Source organism: Amblyraja radiata, chromosome 6 (assembly GCF_010909765.2).
Source record: "Amblyraja radiata isolate CabotCenter1 chromosome 6, sAmbRad1.1.pri, whole genome shotgun sequence".
NCBI lineage: Eukaryota > Metazoa > Chordata > Chondrichthyes > Rajiformes > Rajidae > Amblyraja > Amblyraja radiata.
The window spans coordinates 34,062,170-34,081,987 of NC_045961.1; the positions used below are offsets into that span (position 1 = coordinate 34,062,170).

The following is a 19,818-nucleotide window of genomic DNA, read 5'->3' on the forward strand; positions in this document are numbered from 1 at the left end:
AAGCGGACCAGCTCTGCACCCTCCCCCCTTGCTCACCACCGCCAGCAGCAGCAGCAAAGAACTATCTTTGAGCAGCAGTGTGCAAGTATTACCTACAAAGAAACCGCTTTGATAAGATCGCCACGTGTAATTTCCATGGAAATGCAAGCTAGAAAGGTTCTCATGACACATTAATCAATAGCCTTTTGATCACCACTACTTAATTGAAGAATAAATAATACAGTGCATTTAAAATATTGCACTCGGGGCACCTGCCTGACGCACAAAAGTACGCACCGTGCACGAGTCCTCGTCTGAGATTATTTATATTCCACTATTGTTTCGTACCTAAAATGTGCATAACAACAAGTAGAGTTTCAAAGCGATGCACGGTCAACCGTGGCAGTAGATGATCTCACATGGGGACAAAATAACCAAAGGTCACAGAAAACACACATTGCTCCTGCAAGGCAGCTTTTAACTCACGGGCGACTGATCAAAACGGACGGTTCTGATTCTGGAGCAGGAACTGCCGAACTCAATGCTCGTCAAGTTAGAGGACAGTATTGTCTGCTTGACTGGTGTTATGCTCATTATTTTTTTAGAAAAGGATGTTAGAACGAACATCAATCAGCAGCTAAGGATGCAGAAATAACCAAGACTATTCGGTTCGTTCATTATCCAGACCAGGTTTCAGACTGCACTTGGTCAGGTTTCACCATACATTGGTAAGTAGAATCAGGGCAAGACAATTTAGCCCCTGACGCCAGTTGCACCATCTACGATCAATAGCTACAGGTGCCACTTCACCTTAACATGTAGGAAAGAACTGCAGATGCTGGTTTAAATCGAAGATAGACACTAAATGCTGGAGTAACAGCGGGGTTAACTCGGTGGAGTAACTTCACCTTATCTCTTCATACTTTCAAATTTAAAAAATGTATCGGTCTCAGAAATGAAATTTGTGAGAGATTGTTGCAAATTCTATCACCTTCGACATTTAGAGATATTTTCATACTTCACTTCTGAAAATGTTCCTGATTTTTAAATCAAACTCACCCAAATTGCAAACTAATGGAAAAGGTTTCTATATGATCACTATTTCAGTTCCTTAAAATATATACAATTAAATCACCCGTTAGCTTTGTAAAATCTGGGAATTAAACATTGGTTTCAGGGCTGCCAACATTGGGTGAGAGTTGGGAGCGAGAGACCAAGCCCGAGGGAGCGTAGCGACAGAAGGGGGGGGGGGTGCTTTTGCATTTTTCAGCTTGAAATTGTGCAATCTGGTGCATACTGTAGCGAGTCTTTTAACTTACACTTGAATGCAATATTTATGTTTTAAATTGGATTAGCTATGAATAAGGTTAGGCTAAATTACATTCCTAATTACATTCCACAGTAGAGTCAGGCTCTGATCAACAGGTGCAGCACATGAATGATCATAGTGTATTCATGTATGGAAATCAGATTATAATCAAGCACTTGGCCCATGTTGACCAACCTGGGTTTCACTGCACACCTGGTGCTACTCCTGACCCTGACTCCAGTTGCGTACCTTCTCTCATTCCTGACCCTGAGTCCAGCCTTACAACTGCCCCCCTATTCTACTCTGATCATAGCTGCTTACCTGCTTAGGTTCCCAGTGTTGAACACTCCCATTGTCCTAGCTTTGACTGCACACCTAGTACTATTCCAGACCTTGACTCTGGATGCGCACTTGGCCTTGCTCCTAGCCCCTCTGCACTGACAATATGTCTGGCCCACACATAAAGCCCCATATCTGACCCCCTGGATTTAATCTATTACGTTCAAGTCCACTAGTGCTTATCTAATGCGGTAATCTTTTATGGGGCACTTCACGGACCAAATTTTGTATAAATTAACAACATTTGCTACATCCATTGGCTTCCTTGTTATCTAACATGCTAGTTATTTTGTCAAAGAAGTCATCAATTGGTTGAACACAATTTCTCATCCATAAAATTATACTCACGAAGCTGTATGTATTCTGTTACCATTTCCTTCATTTTGTTAACAAACTATCCTGAAGTCATTTTCACCCCCAATATTTTCAGTATTTTGCTGTCTTCTTCTCAGCTGGGACTTTTCCGAAATGCAGAGTCCAATAACAATATATATTTAAGCAATAATAATCTATTTAATGTGATCTTGAGAGTACATCATATTTTCTGTGGTAATCATAACACAACAATGATAAAAAGATTTTTGTTTTGATTGCACCTACCAACATGCATACATTATTATATTAGTTAATATGTACCGAGGGCAAATTTTTGTTCCATTGCTCCACATTCCCAATTACTTTTACATTGAAGTGATTGAAATCCAAGTGAAGTTTAAATGGCATCAGAAAAATAAAACCTCCAGAATGGATGATAGTCATTATGTGGTTGGTTGGCGTCAGTAGCAGCACAATTACTATATTAAACTTTGAATATTCAGATGTCCTGGTTCAAGCTAAAACTAGAGACAAATAATAACCTCATCACACATTCCCCTGCAAGTATCTCTGTTACTCCTTTAAAATATGCCCCTTCTTTGAACAAGCTCTTAAACATCGCATCTGAATCAGTTCCCATCTGATTACACTCCTTGAGGATGTTCATCTACGTGTTCAATTAATAAAACAACGAGATTAGGGACATTTCTATTCAACCTGTCAAAGGAATTTGGGGGGAGGGGTTAGAAATAGTCAGTGAAGTAAACAAACATAATAGTTGAGTGGCAAATGACAATAGTGCTACCTTCTCAATATTTAACTGAAGGAAATAATGGGTTATCGGGGCTGTATGTTGTGACACACAGCCTGACACCTTGCATGTCATTTTAATATGACACTTATCCCATCCCCCTGGATATTCCAGATTAATAAATTAAGGTTTTGTCAACTAATTACTAATCAGGCTAATTACAAATCAATAACATTAGCCAACTCCGAAACATGAAGCGCTGAGCATTGGGATCCAGACATCATGGACAACTGGCCTCGGTTCCCCGCTCACATCTGGCAGTGGTCTCCATTTGAACCAGGGGCCACGGAGCATTTTTGAAAGTGGGGATGCTGAGCGATCACTAATCACTGATCACTGGCCTTGGGGGTACCCAGCGATGCAGTGGAGTGACCGAGTGGGGGGAGGGTGTGGGACGGGGGTGCTTTTTGAAATTTGATGTATTGAAATCATGTTTTAGTGCATTGTAGAAGTATGATTTCAATGTTTTTCGTTTAAAGTATTTTTAAGGTTTAAGGTTTTAAGGTTAAGGTCAAATGTCATTAGAAACGGGAATAGTGCCGGAGGATTGGCGTACTGCGCATGTTGTTCCATTGTTTAAAAAGTGGTCTAAGAGTAAACCTAGCAATTATAGACCTGTTAGTTTGACGTCAGTGGTGGGCAAATTAATGGAAAGAATACTTAGAGATAATATATATAAGCATCTGGATAAACAGGGTCTGATTAGGAACAGTCAACATGGATTTGTGCCTGAAAGGTCATGTTTGACTAATCTTCTTGAATTTTTTGAAGAGGTTACTCGGGAAATTGATGAGGGTAAAGCAGTGGATGTTGTATATATGGACTTCAGTAATGCCTTTGACAAGGTTCCTCATGGAAGGTTGGTTAAGAAGGTTCAATGGTTGGGTATTAATGGTGGAGTAGCAAGATGGATTCAACAGTGGCTGAATGGGAGATGCCAGAGAGTAATGGTGGATGGTTGTTTGTCAGGTTGGAGGCCAGTGACGAGTGGGGTGCCACAGGGATCTGTGTTGGGTCCACTGTTGTTTGTCATGCACATCAATGATCTGGACGATGGTGTGGTAAATTGGATTAGTAAGTATGCAGATGATACTAAGATAGGTGGGGTTGCGGGTAATGAAGTAGAGTTTCAAAGTCTACAGAGAGATTTATGCCAGTTGGAAGAGTGGGCTGAAAGATGGCAGATGGAGTTTAATGCTGATAAGTGTGAGGTGCTACATCTTGGCAGGACAAATCAAAATAGGACGTACATGGTAAATGGTAGGGAATTGAAGAATGTAGGTGAACAGAGGGATCTGGGAATAACTGTGCACAGTTCCCTGAAAGTGGAATCTCATGTAGATAGGGTGGTAAAGAAAGCTTTTGGTGTGCTGGCCTTTATAAATCAGAGCATTGAGTATTGAAGTTGGGATGTAATGTTAAAATTGTACAAGGCATTGGTGAGGCCAATTCTGGAGTATGGTGTACAATTTTGGTCGCCTAATTATAGGAAGGATGTCAACAAAATAGAGAGAGTACAGAGGAGATTTACTAGAATGTTGCCTGGGTTTCAGCAACTAAGTTACAGAGAAAGGTTGAACAAGTTAGGGCTTTATTCTTTGGAGCGCAGAAGGTTAAGGGGGGACTCGATAGAGGTTTTTAAAATTATGAGAGGGATAGACAGAGTTGACGTGGAAAAGCTTTTCCCACTGAGAGTAGGGAAGATTCAAACAAGGGGACATGACTTGAGAATTAAGGGACTGAAGTTTAGGGGTAACATGAGGGGGAACTTCTTTACTCAGAGAGTGGTAGCTGTGTGGAATGAGCTTCCAGTGAAGGTGGTGGAGGCAGGTTCGTTTTTATAATTTAAAAATAAATTGGATAGTTATATGGATGGGAAAGGAATGGAGGGTTATGGTCTGAGCGCAGGTATATGGGGCTAGGGGAGATTATGTGTTCGGCACGGACTAGAAGGGTCGAGATGGCCTGTTTCCGTGCTGTAATTGTTATATGGTTATATGGTTATTATATGGTTAAGGGGTAACTTTTTCAACACAAAGGATTGTGGGTGTATGGAACAAGCTGCCAAAGGAGGTAGTTGAGGCAGGGACTATCCCAATATTTAAGAAAATGTTAGACTGATACATGGATAGGGCAGGTTTGGAGGTATGGACCAAAAGCAGGTAGCTTCATGTTGGCGGGAGTGGGCAAGTTGCGCCGAAGGGCCTGTTTTCACACTGTATCACTCTATGACTACATTATACCTCCACCATGCATGAATGCTTCAAAATCAAGTGGTCGAGTTTTATTGCCATATACTCAAGCATAGAAACATAGAAAATAGGTGCAGGAATAGGTCATTCGGCTCTTCGAGCCAGCACTGCCATTCAATATGATCATGGCTGTTCATCTAAAATCAGTACCTCTTTCCTGTTTTTTTCCCCATATCCCTTGATTTAGCTAGCCCCAAGAGCAAAATGTAACTCTCTCTTGAAAATATCCAGCGAATTGGCCTCCACTGCCTTCTGTGGCAGAGAATTCCACAGATTCACAAAGCTCTGGGTTAAGAAAGTTTGTCTTCATCTCAGTCCTAACTGCCTACCCTTTATTCTTAAACTGTGACCCCTGGTTCTGGACTCCCCCAATATTTTTCCTGCAGTTACAGTAAGTGAAAATCTAGCAGGCAAGCAGGATGCTTTCTCCAACCACCCCCATTTGAAGGCTACTATCTTCCATCGCTGCTACCCAGTGCTTGGTACCTTCTTCCAGCAGCCACTGGTTGTCCTCCAGGATGCACCGAGCTGCAGCCTGATCCATGCCAGTCACCAGAGCGAATTTGGCACAGAGACTCTCACAGCAGCGGCACAATGCTTCCGACACCCCCCGACGGCCCGGGACTCTTGCACTGAGGCTGCTCCATGGCCGGAGCTGCATCAAGCAACTCGCCAGCCCGGCAAACACTCGCCAGCCTGGCAAACACTCGCCAGCCCCAGCTCCCCATCCCCATCCCTCCCTCCGAACCGGCTCTCCAACACCCACGACCAGGTTGCTCAGAGCACAGCTGCGCCTCGTCCAAAGCATATTGGAACATGTGGAGCCAAAAAAGTGGGCCCCCCCCCCCCAGTTCCGCGGCCCATGTACCTTCTCCTGCCGCTCGCCCGCCTCGCTCATGTCAGCCGCTTCCCGCAAATCCTTAAATTCCGACTGCCGCCGGGAGCAGGACATGGCCTTACTTACTGCACTGGGTGACACTCATTCACTGCCCAGTCCTCCAGGATACACCGTGCCACAGCCTCATCCATGCCGATCACCTGGGCGAATTCGGCCGACATTTTAACGGCAGCTACGCAACGCTTCCGACGCCTCCGACGGCCCAGGACTCTTGCACTGTGGCTGCTCCAAAGATACTAGAGGAGCTCCTCTAGTATCTTTGGGCTGCTCCATGGCCAGAGCTGCAGCGAGCAACTCACCAGCCCGGCAAACACTCGTCAGCCCCAGCTCCCCATCCGCATCTGCCCCCGACGCTGCTTCCATCCCTCCCTCCGCCCTGCTCGCGAGCACCCACGGCCCATGCAGTTGATATGAGTTTTGAACTCTCTTTGATCACAGAATTTCTCATGACAGAAAAATGTGTGATCAGCGTGAGAGCGTGAGAATTTGGCCAAATGCGTGATTCTCACGCTCAATGCATGAGAGGTGGCAGCCCTGTTGGTTTATGCAGTTTTCTTAAATGCTTGTCCTTGTCCGGAGGTATCCGGGGTGGCCCTGGGCTGGCGGGGTGGCCCCGGACTTGCAGCAAGCGCTGCAGCAGTTGGCTCCAGCTCGGCTCTGCCTGTCCCGCCGGGTTGGCCGGCAGCCCTGGACTGGTGGGGTCGGGCCCGGCTCTCCGTCGCTGCGGGCGCTGTTGAGTTGCTGCTGGGCCGTCCCCGTCCCCTCCCGGGTGTCCCGTCCCTGTCCGGAGGTGTCCGGCAGCGCATGCGGCGCCGGGCCACGGGTTCGATCCTGGCTGTGGATGCGGCATGGATCTGTGCGCTGAGAATGTCTCTCCGCCTGTTTAGTCACTCTCCCTGTCTCCCACTAGCATCTGCCCCTGCTCTCCTGCAACCTTGCACCCCCGTTCCTCAGATTAAATATATTTTTACACATAAATCATGAATAAAGATAAGAATTAACATACAGTTTATGTAGCCAGCACTTCGTTCACTTTTTCTTTATAGCGAGTGACCTTTGACAAATCCCATGATTCCTTGCGTTTTTCGGAATACTGAACTCGCTTATTGCTCACAGTGCTCCAGATCTGGTGCTTTACAGGGGTTGCAAACCTTCCACCTCCTCATATCCAGTCATCCAGATTTAAACCTGTTAATCTTTTTGATTAATTTTAGTTCAAAAAAGAGTCCTGACCGGAAATGTCACCTATCTTTCTCCCTTCAATTACAATTAGTCTGAAGAAGGGTCTAAACCCGAAATTTCACCTATTCCTTCGCTCCATCGATGCTGCCTCACCCGCTGAGTTTCTCCAGCATTTTTGTCTACCTTTGATTTCTCCAGCATCTTTCTTAAACGTCCTGTCTCGAAATGTCACCTCCACAGATGCTGCCTGACCTACTGATTTTCTCCAGTATTGTTGATTATTTTATATGCCTGTCGATGACATTGGTATAATTAGCAGATAAGAACTGCTAAATCTTTTAGAACCTCCAATTCATGATTTAGAGAGCATAATGTTCTATCTTTAATGGTTACAAATCTAATGATCCAAAATTTGGTTATATTTAAACTCATTTGTCTCAATCCTTCTTATTTAATTATTATTCTTTGTCATTTATTGTTGCCATCTACATTACCTAAAATGGCACCTATAATTAGATTTATGGATTTCCATTCCATTACCGAAATAATTTATAGATATGGTGAATGATTGTCATCTAAAGGTGATTCCTTGGGGAACACCAGGAGTCACATCATACTGATTTGCTCACTTGGCCACTATTTCAGCAATCTGTCTCCTATCATTCTGGTGATTTCAAACTTAAATCAAGAAATCATTTTCACTCCCATGAAACCAAAAATCTCATAGTTTCATTCAACTGCAGAGCAATGCTGCATTAAATGACAGGAATGCCACCAGTCACATAAGCTACATATAAACGTTCAAGGGTCAGCCCTTGTAAAGATGATCAACATCAATGTGAACATGAAAGATCCAAGAAGAACACCGTAAATATGGAGATTGATAAAAATCATTGTAGATCGGCAATTCAAGAATGATCAGGCATGACTTACCCTTTACAACTCTAGGCTACCCGCTTATCACCTGCCAAAAATATTTAATTATCGGTAGTTGAACCACAAGGTTTGGATTCATAGTGGATATTGTGTCAGTGCTGCCTGTGTTATTCTGTATCAAAAAGTGCCCACTGTGAGAAGCGTGCTGTTTAGTTCTGCTACTGCTATTCAACACAGCAGTTAATGCCATCTTTAATCACACATAGCAGCGCACATGTTCAGCAGCAAAAAAAAAATCCATCACCAATGGCATTTTGTTCCCCAACTACTCTTGGGTTAGTTGCTGATTGATTTTTGCTGACTGTTACAGTGATTGAATGTTTGTGCTCTCTAATTATTGAAATCTGTCAACATCTCTTGGGCAGTCAGTGTAATGAATTGAAAGACTAGGTTAGGTCCTAATTTCATAGGTTCTGCAGTTACTTTCTAACATAGGTCAGTTTCTTGGTGCTTCCGATAGCAAAAGAGGATAAACTATTAGAATGAACTGCAGGAGGGAGGAGATTTTTCAGAGAGCAATTCCCCTACCTGTATCTCAACAACAAACAGTATGTGAGATGTCTACAGCTGCAGCATTCCTCGTTGGAATCTGCTACCTGCTCTACCTTTGTAGAGCAGAGATTGTATTGTCAGTACTTTTATTTGTCTGCCTGCTTCTATACTGGAGATACTCATAGGTTCTCCGCTCTTGTGTAAAATAAGTGCCGTCACTCTCCACTCAAAGCAGCTAACTGCACTGTATGGTCTCTCATCGGTGATCAGACATTGAGGAAAGCTAGTTTTTCCATTATGCATAGGAAGGAACCGCAGATGCTAGTTTAAACCGAAGATAGACACAAAAAGCCGGAGTAACTCAGCAGATCAGACAGCATCTCTGGAGAAAAGGAATACTGTAGGTGATGTTTAGGGTCAAGACCCATCTTCCCCTGACTCTCAGTCTGAAGAAACGTCTCCAGAGATGCTGCCTTGAAAAATAGAGAATTTTAATGGTTCACCATCTGCTGAATGAAGGCATTTCTCATCATCTCCATCTTAAACAGTTTACCCCTTGTTGTCAAATTGTGCCTTCTGGTCCTGGGCTTCTCAGTCAGCAGAAATATCCTCCCGGCATGCAGCAGCCAAGCTTTTTGTATCTATTTTTAGCTTTTCCATTAGTTCAGCTTGTGAGTGCTGGGTGTTAACTCTCTTATATACTACAAGCAAAAAGAATTCCAATCCCTCCACATCCAACTGGTGCCAGAAAATTATACACAAAAAAATGTCTAGGGTCACGGCTACAGTACGATGACTGAATTCATGAACATTTTGAACAGGAGCAGGCGTAAGCCATTCAGCCTTTGTGCCTACTCTGTCATTATGATTGTAGCATGATCCACCTCAGTGCTATTTTCTGACATTATTCCAACATACCTTAATTCCCTTAATGCCAGAAATCTATTGATCTCTGTTTTGGATATAATGACTTTGCTTTCACTGCCTAGAAAAATAGAAAATTTTAATGGTTCACCGTCTGCTGAATGAAGGCATTTCTCATCATCTCCATCTTAAACAGTTTACCCCTTATTGTCAAATGGTGCCTTCTGGCCCTGGGCTCCTCAGTCAGCAGAAATATCCTCCCTGCATGCAGCAGCCAAGCCTTTAGGTATTGTGTAGGTTTCAATGAGATCTCTGCTCATCCTTCTAAATACTATAGAATATTGTCCTAGATTACTCAATCTCTCTTCATGTAGTAAATCCTTGGAATCATTCTAGTGAATCTGCACTAGAGTGGTAAATGTATTTCCCCGTGACAAATACATCCTTTCCACATCAAGAAACCAAATCTATACGCAAAACTCCAGGTTTGGTCTCGCTAGGATCCTGTACAATTTTGAAATTACTTGTTTATTCTTGCAATCAAACCCTCTCATATGAAGGTAAATGTATCATTTGCCCCTTCCCAATCACCTGCTGCACCTGCATGTTAGCCATCGGTGAACTGTACCACCATTTGGCAAATGCTTGACTTTAGATGTTATGGGCATCTAAATGGATGGTCCCCCATGATATTATATCTGCCATTTTCTTACCCATTCACCCAGCTAATCCATACCCCCTTAATGTCTTCTTCTGTATTCTGTATTCACTATCCCAACTAGTTTAGAAATGTCAGCAAGCTTGGAAATTTGACATTTTGTTTCCCTTGGCAAGTAAATGCTATGAGTAGTGAATACCTGACAGAGATCATTGTGGCATCCCACATCATGACCCCCCCAGCCTGAGAAGAATTTATTCCCACTCTTTGTTTCTGTCTAATAATCAACTATAGAACCATGTCAATACTCTATTTCCAATTTCATGTACCCTAATCTTATTTACCAGCCACCTGTGTCACACCTTTTCAAAAGCCTTCCAGAAATCCAAATACATCATATGCACTGATCTCCCCCTGATTTATTTTGCTGGAATATCCTCAAATATTTCCAACAGATTAGTCATGCATTGTTTTCCCCACAGTCATCCACCGAGAGCTACATTTGAGCCAAAGGATGACGAGATGTTGGTTTAGTTTAGTTTAGAGGTACAGCGCAGAGATGGCCAACCGAGTTCACACCTACCAGTGGTCCCCACACAAGCCTACACACACTAGGGACAATTTACACATATACCAAGTATACAAACCCAAGCCAGTTAACCTGCAAACCTGTACATCTTTGGAATGTGGGAGGAAACCGAAGATCTCTGAAAAAACCCACGCAGACACGGGGAGAATGTGCAAACTCAATACAGACAGCACCCGCTGTCAGAATCGAACCCGGGTCTCCAATGCTGCAAGTGCTGTAAGGCTGCAACTCTACCACTGTGTAACTGCTATTGGATTGCACAACTCCAATGTGCAATCCAATAGATGTTGTTCTACCACACAGAACATAACAGAGTAGACTACTGGCATGTTCAAATAATACTTCAACTGCCTGAATTGCTCTGAAGATATCGTTCAGTACTCAGCTGAGCAGGTGGCAAGATTCAAAGTTGTCTGCTGTACAACCTCACTACCAGGAGGCCACACCTCTTGCTAATCAGCTACACAGCAAGCAGCTGAAGAATAGGAAGAAGAGCAGTGAAGAAGGTGGACGACAAGCAAAAAGAGGATCTGGAAAGCATGTGGTTGTCAAGCAATCACTATCAGGCCAGGCTATACATGGAAAAACTCATATTTTAATAACAATAGTATATCATTTGGACATGTACATGGATAGGACAGGTTTAGAGGGTTATAAGCAAACCACAGGCAGGTGGGGACTAGTATAGATGGGACATGATGGCTGGTGTGGTCAAAGGGCCTGTTTTCACACAGTGAAACACTATGACTCTATATCCCCAGTCCTATAGCCAACAAAAATAAAGACCGAATACAAATTAATTATTCCAAACTAATAAAAAATATTTTTTCTTACAATAATTTATGCACCTAGTTTTGCCATCTCGCTTAGAAACGTCAGCTGCTCACCCTTGTTCAATCCCTGGTTGCCTCTGTTCCAGGTATCTTTGCATGTCCTAAATTCTGCTTAACTACCTTCTTATTAGATGCATTTTTGCTTCTCACTTTACTCATTCCCTATCATGACAAGTTCCACATTTCAACCACCTTCTGAATTAACTGGAATTATCTTGTCTTGTATTCACTGGAATTTAGAAGGATGAGTGGTGATCTTATAGAAACATAAAATTCTTAAAGGATTGGACAGGCTAGATGCAGGAAAAATGTTCCCGATGTTGGGGGAGTCCAGAACCAGGGGTCACAGTTTATGAATAAGGAGTGGGCCATTTAGGACTGAGAAGAGGAAAAACCTCTTCACCCAGAGAGTTGTGAATCTGTGGAATTCTCTGCCACAGAAGGCAGTGGAGGCCGATTCACTGGATGTTTTCAAGAGAGAGTTAGATTTAGCTCCTAGGGCTAAAGGAATCAAGGGATATAGGGAAAAAGCAGGAACAGGGTACTGATTTTAGATGATAAGCCATGTTCGTATTGAATGGCAGTGACAGTGACCGAATAGTACAATCAGTAGAGCAAAGGGGATGATACAGAGTACAGAATTTAGCTCTCAGCACTGTAGCACCATAGTTCAGATCCTGTGCCAGGATGGGGCATATCTGGGTGCCAATTTCCACCATGCCTAAAATTCCCAGCAAGACTGGGGTCTGAATTTACAAATATGGCCACTTGAACTGTTGGTAAATCCTGGATTTTTAAATAAATGCACAGAAAACTGGGAGTTGCATTAGAGTGGGAGGCTGAATGGGTGCTTTTCTCAAAGGGGTCTCCAGCCACAGTCAAAATGTTTTGGCCCAGATTCTCTCAATCTCCAATATTTTAAAATGTCCAGAAACATTGAAAAACTGTTAAATTACAATCAAAACATTGAAACAACTTTAAAAAAACAGGCTAGACATTTAAAAAATGAAACATTTTAAAACACAGTTAAAACAATTGAAGCAAATTCAAATAAATAAATAAATAAGTTTCATTATTCTTCTCCATTGAAATTAGTGAAGTGAATGAAGTTGTGTCAGGTCCAACCTAACAGTGGTTCAATGGGCAGCGTCCCTAGTAGAAGTGGTGGGAAAGTTGTTTCATATTATTCTGAACATTTGGACTGGTGCATGCACATCCTTCCTGGTGAGGGGTGTGGATGCACCTCTAATTTGTATCAGCACTGCAAGCCAACTAAATCACCCATTCTTGGTCAATCCTGGACTAAGCACATTTTGATAGCACAAAGCCAGACCAGCACCCCATCAAGGGAGATTTCATGTTTAAGAAGGAACTGCAGATGCTGGAAAATCGAAGGTATACAAAAATGCTGGAGGGTGAGGCAGCATCTATGGAGCGAAGGAAATAGGCAAAGTTTCGGGTTGAAACCCTTTTTCAGATGTCATGTTTACTATCTATTCCACAACCAATCTCAGCCAAGCTGATCAATAAGGCCAATATCTATGGTCACAAGGCCATAATAGTATTTTGTTCTTATCATCCTACTCCCCAATCTTCCCAAGGCCCCATGGGAGGGTCAATGGAGTTCCTCAATCATTCCCCAATCCCTGGCCCTAGTCCTCCACTGACCGCCACTAATCACCTCCACCCCACTGCATCCACCATTTTTGAAGGCCCGTCCCTCCAAATAAGCCAAGCGCCATCATTCCACCAATCCTTTGTGGATCGACCCAAGCCAGAAGCCGACAAAGGTTGAACACCTGTATGAGCTGGCAGGCATCGCCGAAATATCTCGAAGACGTGATTGGGCAGCTGCAGTAGAACGCTTCAATGTGGACACAGACCCCCGCCACCCCTTGCGCAATCACCAACATGCCAAGAAACGCCTGAAGAGTCGGAACAGCTTCATGGAACTAGAGCCAACCGTGCCAGGCACCAAAACCAAATAAGAGATGGCACCAGGACACCACCTGCCTTATACTACCTGGAAAGCCCTAAACCGCCTCCACACTGGAGTGGGACGTTGCGGACTCAACCTGAAGAAGTGGGGCCTCTCGAACTCTGACAAGTGCACCTGTGGAGAAGTACTAGACAATGGCACACCTACTGACTTGCAGTGGAGAGGCATGCACTGCGGACGGTCTCCGCAGAGGCACAGATGTGGCTGTGGCAAAAGCGATGGCAGAACGTTGTCTGACACACGAGCGAAACAAACCCTATTCCCCAATCTTCACAAGGCCCCATGGGAGGGTCAATGGAGTCCCCCACTGACCCACACTAATCACCTCCACCCACTGCATCCACAATTTTTGAAGGCCCGTCCATCCAAATAAGTCTTGGCCAAGAGCCATCCTTCCACCAATCCTTTGTGGATCGACCCAAGCCATATATCACTCCCCACAATTTTCCGCTACCCTCACTCCAGCCCCAGTGTTGTATCTGACCAATGTCACTTAGCTTTCTCACAATATCTCACCACCACCACGTGAACCAACTTTGGTCCCAGACAGCACACATTCTTCTGAATTTTCTGCAGTGTGCAAAGGGAAACCTGCACTGCTGGTTTATTAGCGACTGAGATACTACAATTTCTAGACTGTTGATTGCAGTCATTAATTTCCTAATCTTGATTAGTTGCATGAGAAAATGTTTGCATCTGCTTGATGTACGTTTTTGGAAGTTGTACATGCCAAGGAATTATCAGTTTTGGCAGGTGTGCCAAATTGCCTCCAAGCAAAGGGGACATTGTTAATGCATTAAGTGTGGAATAAAATTAGGTTCACGGGAAAGTATTGAATCATCTTCTGCATAAGATATTGCTCTGTTTTTTTTCAGATATGACTAATCATTTATCGGAACATGACAAAAGGCAATCAACAGAGTCAAACAATCAACAGGTGCGCTGAAGTCATCTTATTTATTCCAAGTACCCCCTCCCCAATGCTAGTTGTCGTAGTTCCGCTGTTCGCATCCTTGTATCTCTTCATTATCACCTCTTACCCAGCCAAAAATAGGCCATTATGGGCTCCATTCTTCCTTGGCCATCTGATGTCAGCCCAGATTTGGTCTGGCCTTTTCTTACTTACAGTTCCCCCCCCCCTCCAGTTGCCCCCTTTCAGTCTGAAGGGTTCCGACCCGAAACATCACCCATCCTTTCTCTCCAGAGATGCTGCCTAACCGGTGGTGTTACTCCAGCACTGTGTCTATTATCAATCCACCGGTTGTTCTCACTAGCAACATTCTTACTTAGTTTGTTCTCAAATTTTATTAGATAACATTCCATGAAGTACATTTAAAGTACACTGCATACTTTGTTCTGTTGCTGCACAAGATTCAGTATGTCAGCAATCCTTCATTTCTCCGCAGAAATTGGTTTCAGTACTACCATTTATATAACCTCTTACCTCACTTATGTGAGACATAAATAGTATAGATATTCAGAATCTTTTAGTTGGGAAAATCAATGGCTGCAATGCAGGCTCCTGAACGACATCCAGTTTTGTGTTTACATTTTCACGTGTGCTTTCTGTGGTCATCTGCTGCTCATCTGTGAGGTTGTGGGGTTGTGAAACCTACAGTCAAAGACAATAACTGACTGAGCCAATTAGGGTGGTGGGAAAGATTGTTGACTTGGTTGGAGACAACTATGCATGGAGAAAGAGAAGCTGATAATGTTAGGTGAGGTAGGAACATGCAGGTGGGGAGCCCAGATGGTGGTCAGGTTACAGTGAGGTGTTGGTTTCCTGTTCAGATCGTGGGTGGGCGAGTTGGTTAGTTTAGTTTAGAGATACAGCGCGGAAACAGTTCCTTCGGCCCATGCCAACCAGTGATCACCCCCTACCCTTGCACTATCCTACACACTAGGGACAATTTAAAATGTCACTGAAGCCAATTGACCTACAAACTTGTACATCTTTGGAGTTTGCAAGGATACTGGAGCACCCAGAGAAAATCCACGCGATCATAGGGAGAACATACAAACTCCGTAAGGACAGCATCCGTAGTCAGGATCGAACCCAGGTCTCTGTCGCTGTAAAGCAGCAACTCTACCACTGCACCATTATGCCGCCCTTGCGTGTCCAATTACTGGTGGTGAACCAGCAGACAAATCATGTTGATTTATCTGGTTCCACCTATCACCCACATGCTCTTCTCAACCCTCCCTCTCACCTCTTTAGTCTGGCTAACTTCACATCCAGGATTGGATGCGCAGTTACAACCCAAAATGTTAACTAACTATTTGCCTCCACTACCGCTGCTACACCTGCTCTTTCTGTTCCTCCTGTTTTTTACTCCAGATCATGTTGGGGTTAGAGATTGGTGTTGCCTATGAGCTAACTGATAGGCAGGAAAACATTTCTGTTAGTCATTGTCCACTGGCCCACGAACAGTACCGCACAGACATTTACCACAAGAGAAATCTTTTATTGGCTCCAATCTCTTGCAGAGTTCCAAAGACCAGTTAACACTTTCCAACCATGAATAAAAAGAGAAAGGCACAGCTTTGTTACAATGAAGCTGTCTGGGAATCGCTGAACACCTCCGCTCAGTCCGCCTAAACCTAACTGATCTCCCGGTTGCTTAACACTTTAACTCCCCGTCCCATTCCCACATTGACCTTTCTGTCCTGGTCCTCCTCCATTGTCAGAGTGAGGCGCAGCGCAAATTGGAGGAACAGTACCTCATATTTCGCTCGGGTAGCTTACACCCCAACGGTATGAACATTAACTTCTCTAATTTCAATTTGCCCTTGCTTTCCCTCTCCATCCCTTCCCCCTTCCCAGATCTCCAACCAGTCTTACTGTCTCCAACTACATTTTATCTCTGTACTACCCACTCCCCTGACATCAGTCTGAAAAAGGGGCTCAACCCGAAACGTCAACCATTCCTTCTCTTCAGAGATGTTGCCTGTCCTGCTGAGATTCCAGCATTTTGTGTCTGTCTGGGACTTTTGTCTTTAGTTCTGTTTCTTTATTGCCTAGGTTAGTAAGTTTTACATTGTGTGTACAGTAGTGTTTCAATGTGACAATAAAAACAAACATTCACTATAACCATAACCTGTGATACATTTAATTAATATGTGCCCATAAGTCAATCACAAGGGGAGAAGCAAATTCTCCAAACTATTTGGTGGCACAGTAGCTCAGCTGGAAGAGCTGTGCCTCACAGCGCCAGGTACCTGAGTTCGATTCTGAGTTAGGGATCTATTTGTGTGGAGTTTGCACATTCTCCATGTGACTATGTGGGTTTCCTCTGGGTGCTCCAGTTTTGTAGATTAATTGGCCCCATGTACATGGAGTGTATGAGAAAGTAAGATGACATAGAATTAGTGATCAATGGTCACCATGAACTCAGTTGGCCAAAGGACCTGGTTTCATGCTGGATCTTTCCATCAATTAATTAATTAATATATTTATGCTTTTTGAATTGTAACTTTGTGGCAAAATGGTGGCTCTTCAGAGGCACAAACAACAGATGTTACATATTACATTCAAGTGAAGTACAGCTGTCGATATATTTGGCTTAACTTCAAACAATTAGGATAATTCCAACATTTCGATAACGTTACTGCATTTGGGGCTGATAACATAGAAATAAAAATAAGCTTAGGCTCTCAATCTTTGAATACGTTGAGTATGTGTGGTTAGATTTCAGACATAATGTACAAAATTCTGAATGTATTCTCCAAATTAAAAGAAAGAATTTGGAACAAAGCAATGTCACTAAATGCTCAGCCCTAATTTCAGAAATGGAAAAATAAATTGAATTGTAATTATGTCCGAGGAGTTCAATGATTCTTTGTTACACCCTTTGTTGTATGTGCCAGCTTTCTTACAATTCATCCATTTCCACAACATATGTATAATTTAGCTTTTCCTGCCATGACTTAGAAGAAAAACTCTTCCGGAGTAAAGTGATTATTTCCAAAATATAGAGACTGTTACATATGGGACATGCCACTTGGGAACTAGGAAAATGCATATCATGCCATGAATCTTTGTACAATCAAAATGCACTTCCTTTCATTTGGCTGTCCACCTTTTTGTTTAACACTGTCGGGTTGGTATCTGAGATCTCTTCCTCACCAGTTAAGAAATGTATTCACTCACTGTTACAGTTTCAAAAAACAAATCTCTCCCTGTTTTCAAAGATCATGTGAATTCAGAATCTTGGAGATCACATCACATTTTTAAAGGAATTTGTCAGACTTTAATAGCTTTGGGTGTAATTTTTGGCACACCATACACCAGCCTCCACCCACCCTAGCTTTCTGCATTTCATAGTTTTTGTTATTTCCATCAGTTCTTGTTCTTGCTACCTAGGTAAGACAAAGGACACTGCAACAAAGGAGACGATTTAGTTCATTAGTCCATGCCAGATTCCAGTAGAGCAATCTCCTTTTCTAATTTCAATCTATATTATCTCATAAGCTCATCAACTCCCCTTTACCCTTTTGCCATTTTCCTGCACTAGAGGGTAATTTACAGTAGCCAGATGAGCCACCAGCAAGTCTTTGTGATGTGGGAGGAAACAGCACTCTACAGTCACAGGATGAGCATGCAAACTTCACATAGCATCCAAGGCCAGGTTGAACGCAGGTTCCTGGAGCTGTGAGGTTACAGCACTTACTATTATGGCACTCTTGCAGTGAATTGTAGTATGTTACAAAACAGGATATTACTGTTGAAACATAGAGTAGAAACAAAGAACTGCAGATGCTGGTTAATACACAAAAGGACACAAAGTGCTGGAGTAACTCAGCAAGTGACGCAGCAACTCTGGAAAAGAAGGATTGGTGATGTTTCAGTTCGAGATCCTTAATGGCACTTATCCGTGTCCTCCAGAGGTGCTGCTTGACCTGCTGAGTTACTCCAGCGCCTTGTGTTCTTTGGCTTATTATTATTTATTGTCACATGTATCGAGGTACAGTGAAAAGTTGTTGTTGCGTGCTAACCAGTCAGTAGAAAGTCAATGCATGATTACAATACCATCCACAGTGTACAGATACATGACAAAGGGAATAATGTGAATAACGTTCACTGCAAGATAAAGCCAGTGAAGTCCAATTAAAAATAGTGCAGGGGTCTTCAATGAGGTATATAGGACTGCTCTCTAGTTGTACCAAGGATGGATCAGTGTAGGATGGTTTAGGATATTACTGTGCACCAGGGGCACGTCGTTAAAAGTTAAGCATGTTAAAAATATAACAATGTATATGAACATCGTTTGCATATTGCAGAGTAAAATAAGTTTGTGTTGGATTATTTGGAGCCTCAGAGATTAAACCAAATTGCATTGCCAATGAGGGGGAGAAAATTGCAGTATTAGATATCATTCGAGAAATGTGAAACTTAATTTTCAGAACAGCAATGAATCCAAGATCAGATGACAACAGTTTCTAAACTGCATTGTATTATTCCTCATATTTAGTGCACTTTTCCTTAAAGTATAACATTTGAGGACATTTAGCAGTGAGAGCATTGCTAGTCATTTTAATATATTTACCACAGTTTATCTGTGTATTTTCCTTTCCTCTTAACATTTATGTCTTGAAAGTATCAACAGCCCAAACACATTACACAACAGTATATTTTCTTGGAGGAGTTCCAAAAAATGTTTTTCTCACAACGTGCAGTTAATGATGAGCATATTGCTTTGACAAAAAATGACCACATAACTGAAACATCATTTTTAGGCGGAAAACTAATACATATATAAAGACAAAATGATCCTACTGTGTTTCAGCATTTTGATGGCCAAAGGCCTCAGATATTTAATTTGATCCACTGGAAAAAAATGCATTTACAATCTATTAAGCCGATTTACATTTTTTTATATCTTGTGCTATTCAGAACAGTGGATTGGCATGTCCAGGTTTCTTGGCATGATCATGTAATGCAAGGCAGAGAGTAAAGACAGGGTTGTTTTCCACTGTACTTTATGCACTGACAATAAAGGGAAGGGATTGAAGAGTCCTATTGCTTCTGGCCATTGTCCTTGCTAATTGGATTACTTATTCTCAGTTAAAACAAGCAAAAGTACAAGCTCGAGGTGGAGAATAACTATTACACTGATCAATAAAACTAGTGTATGTAGACACAAAATGCTGAAGTAACTCAGCAGGGCAGGCAGCATCTCTGAAGAGAAGGAATGGCTAAAGTTTCGGATTGAGACCTGAAACGTCACCCATTCCTTCTCCCCAGTGATGCTGATCTGAAGAAGGGTCTCAACCCAAAACTTTACTCATTCCTTCTCTTCAGAGATGCTGCCTGTCCCGCTGAGTTACTCCAGAATTGTGTTTCTATTTTTGGTGTAAACCAG

The 19,818-nt window shown here is 42.8% G+C and overlaps 1 long non-coding RNA gene across 1 annotated transcript; it reads left to right on the forward strand.

Moving 5' to 3' along the window:
* The first annotated feature begins 10 nt into the window (after positions 1-10).
* On the forward strand, positions 11-14,589 carry LOC116974228. The gene is made up of 3 exons (XR_004412312.1): positions 11-156; positions 585-707; positions 14,332-14,589. It is a non-coding gene; the product is annotated as an uncharacterized LOC116974228 (long non-coding RNA).
* Positions 14,590-19,818: the final 5,229 nt, after the last annotated feature.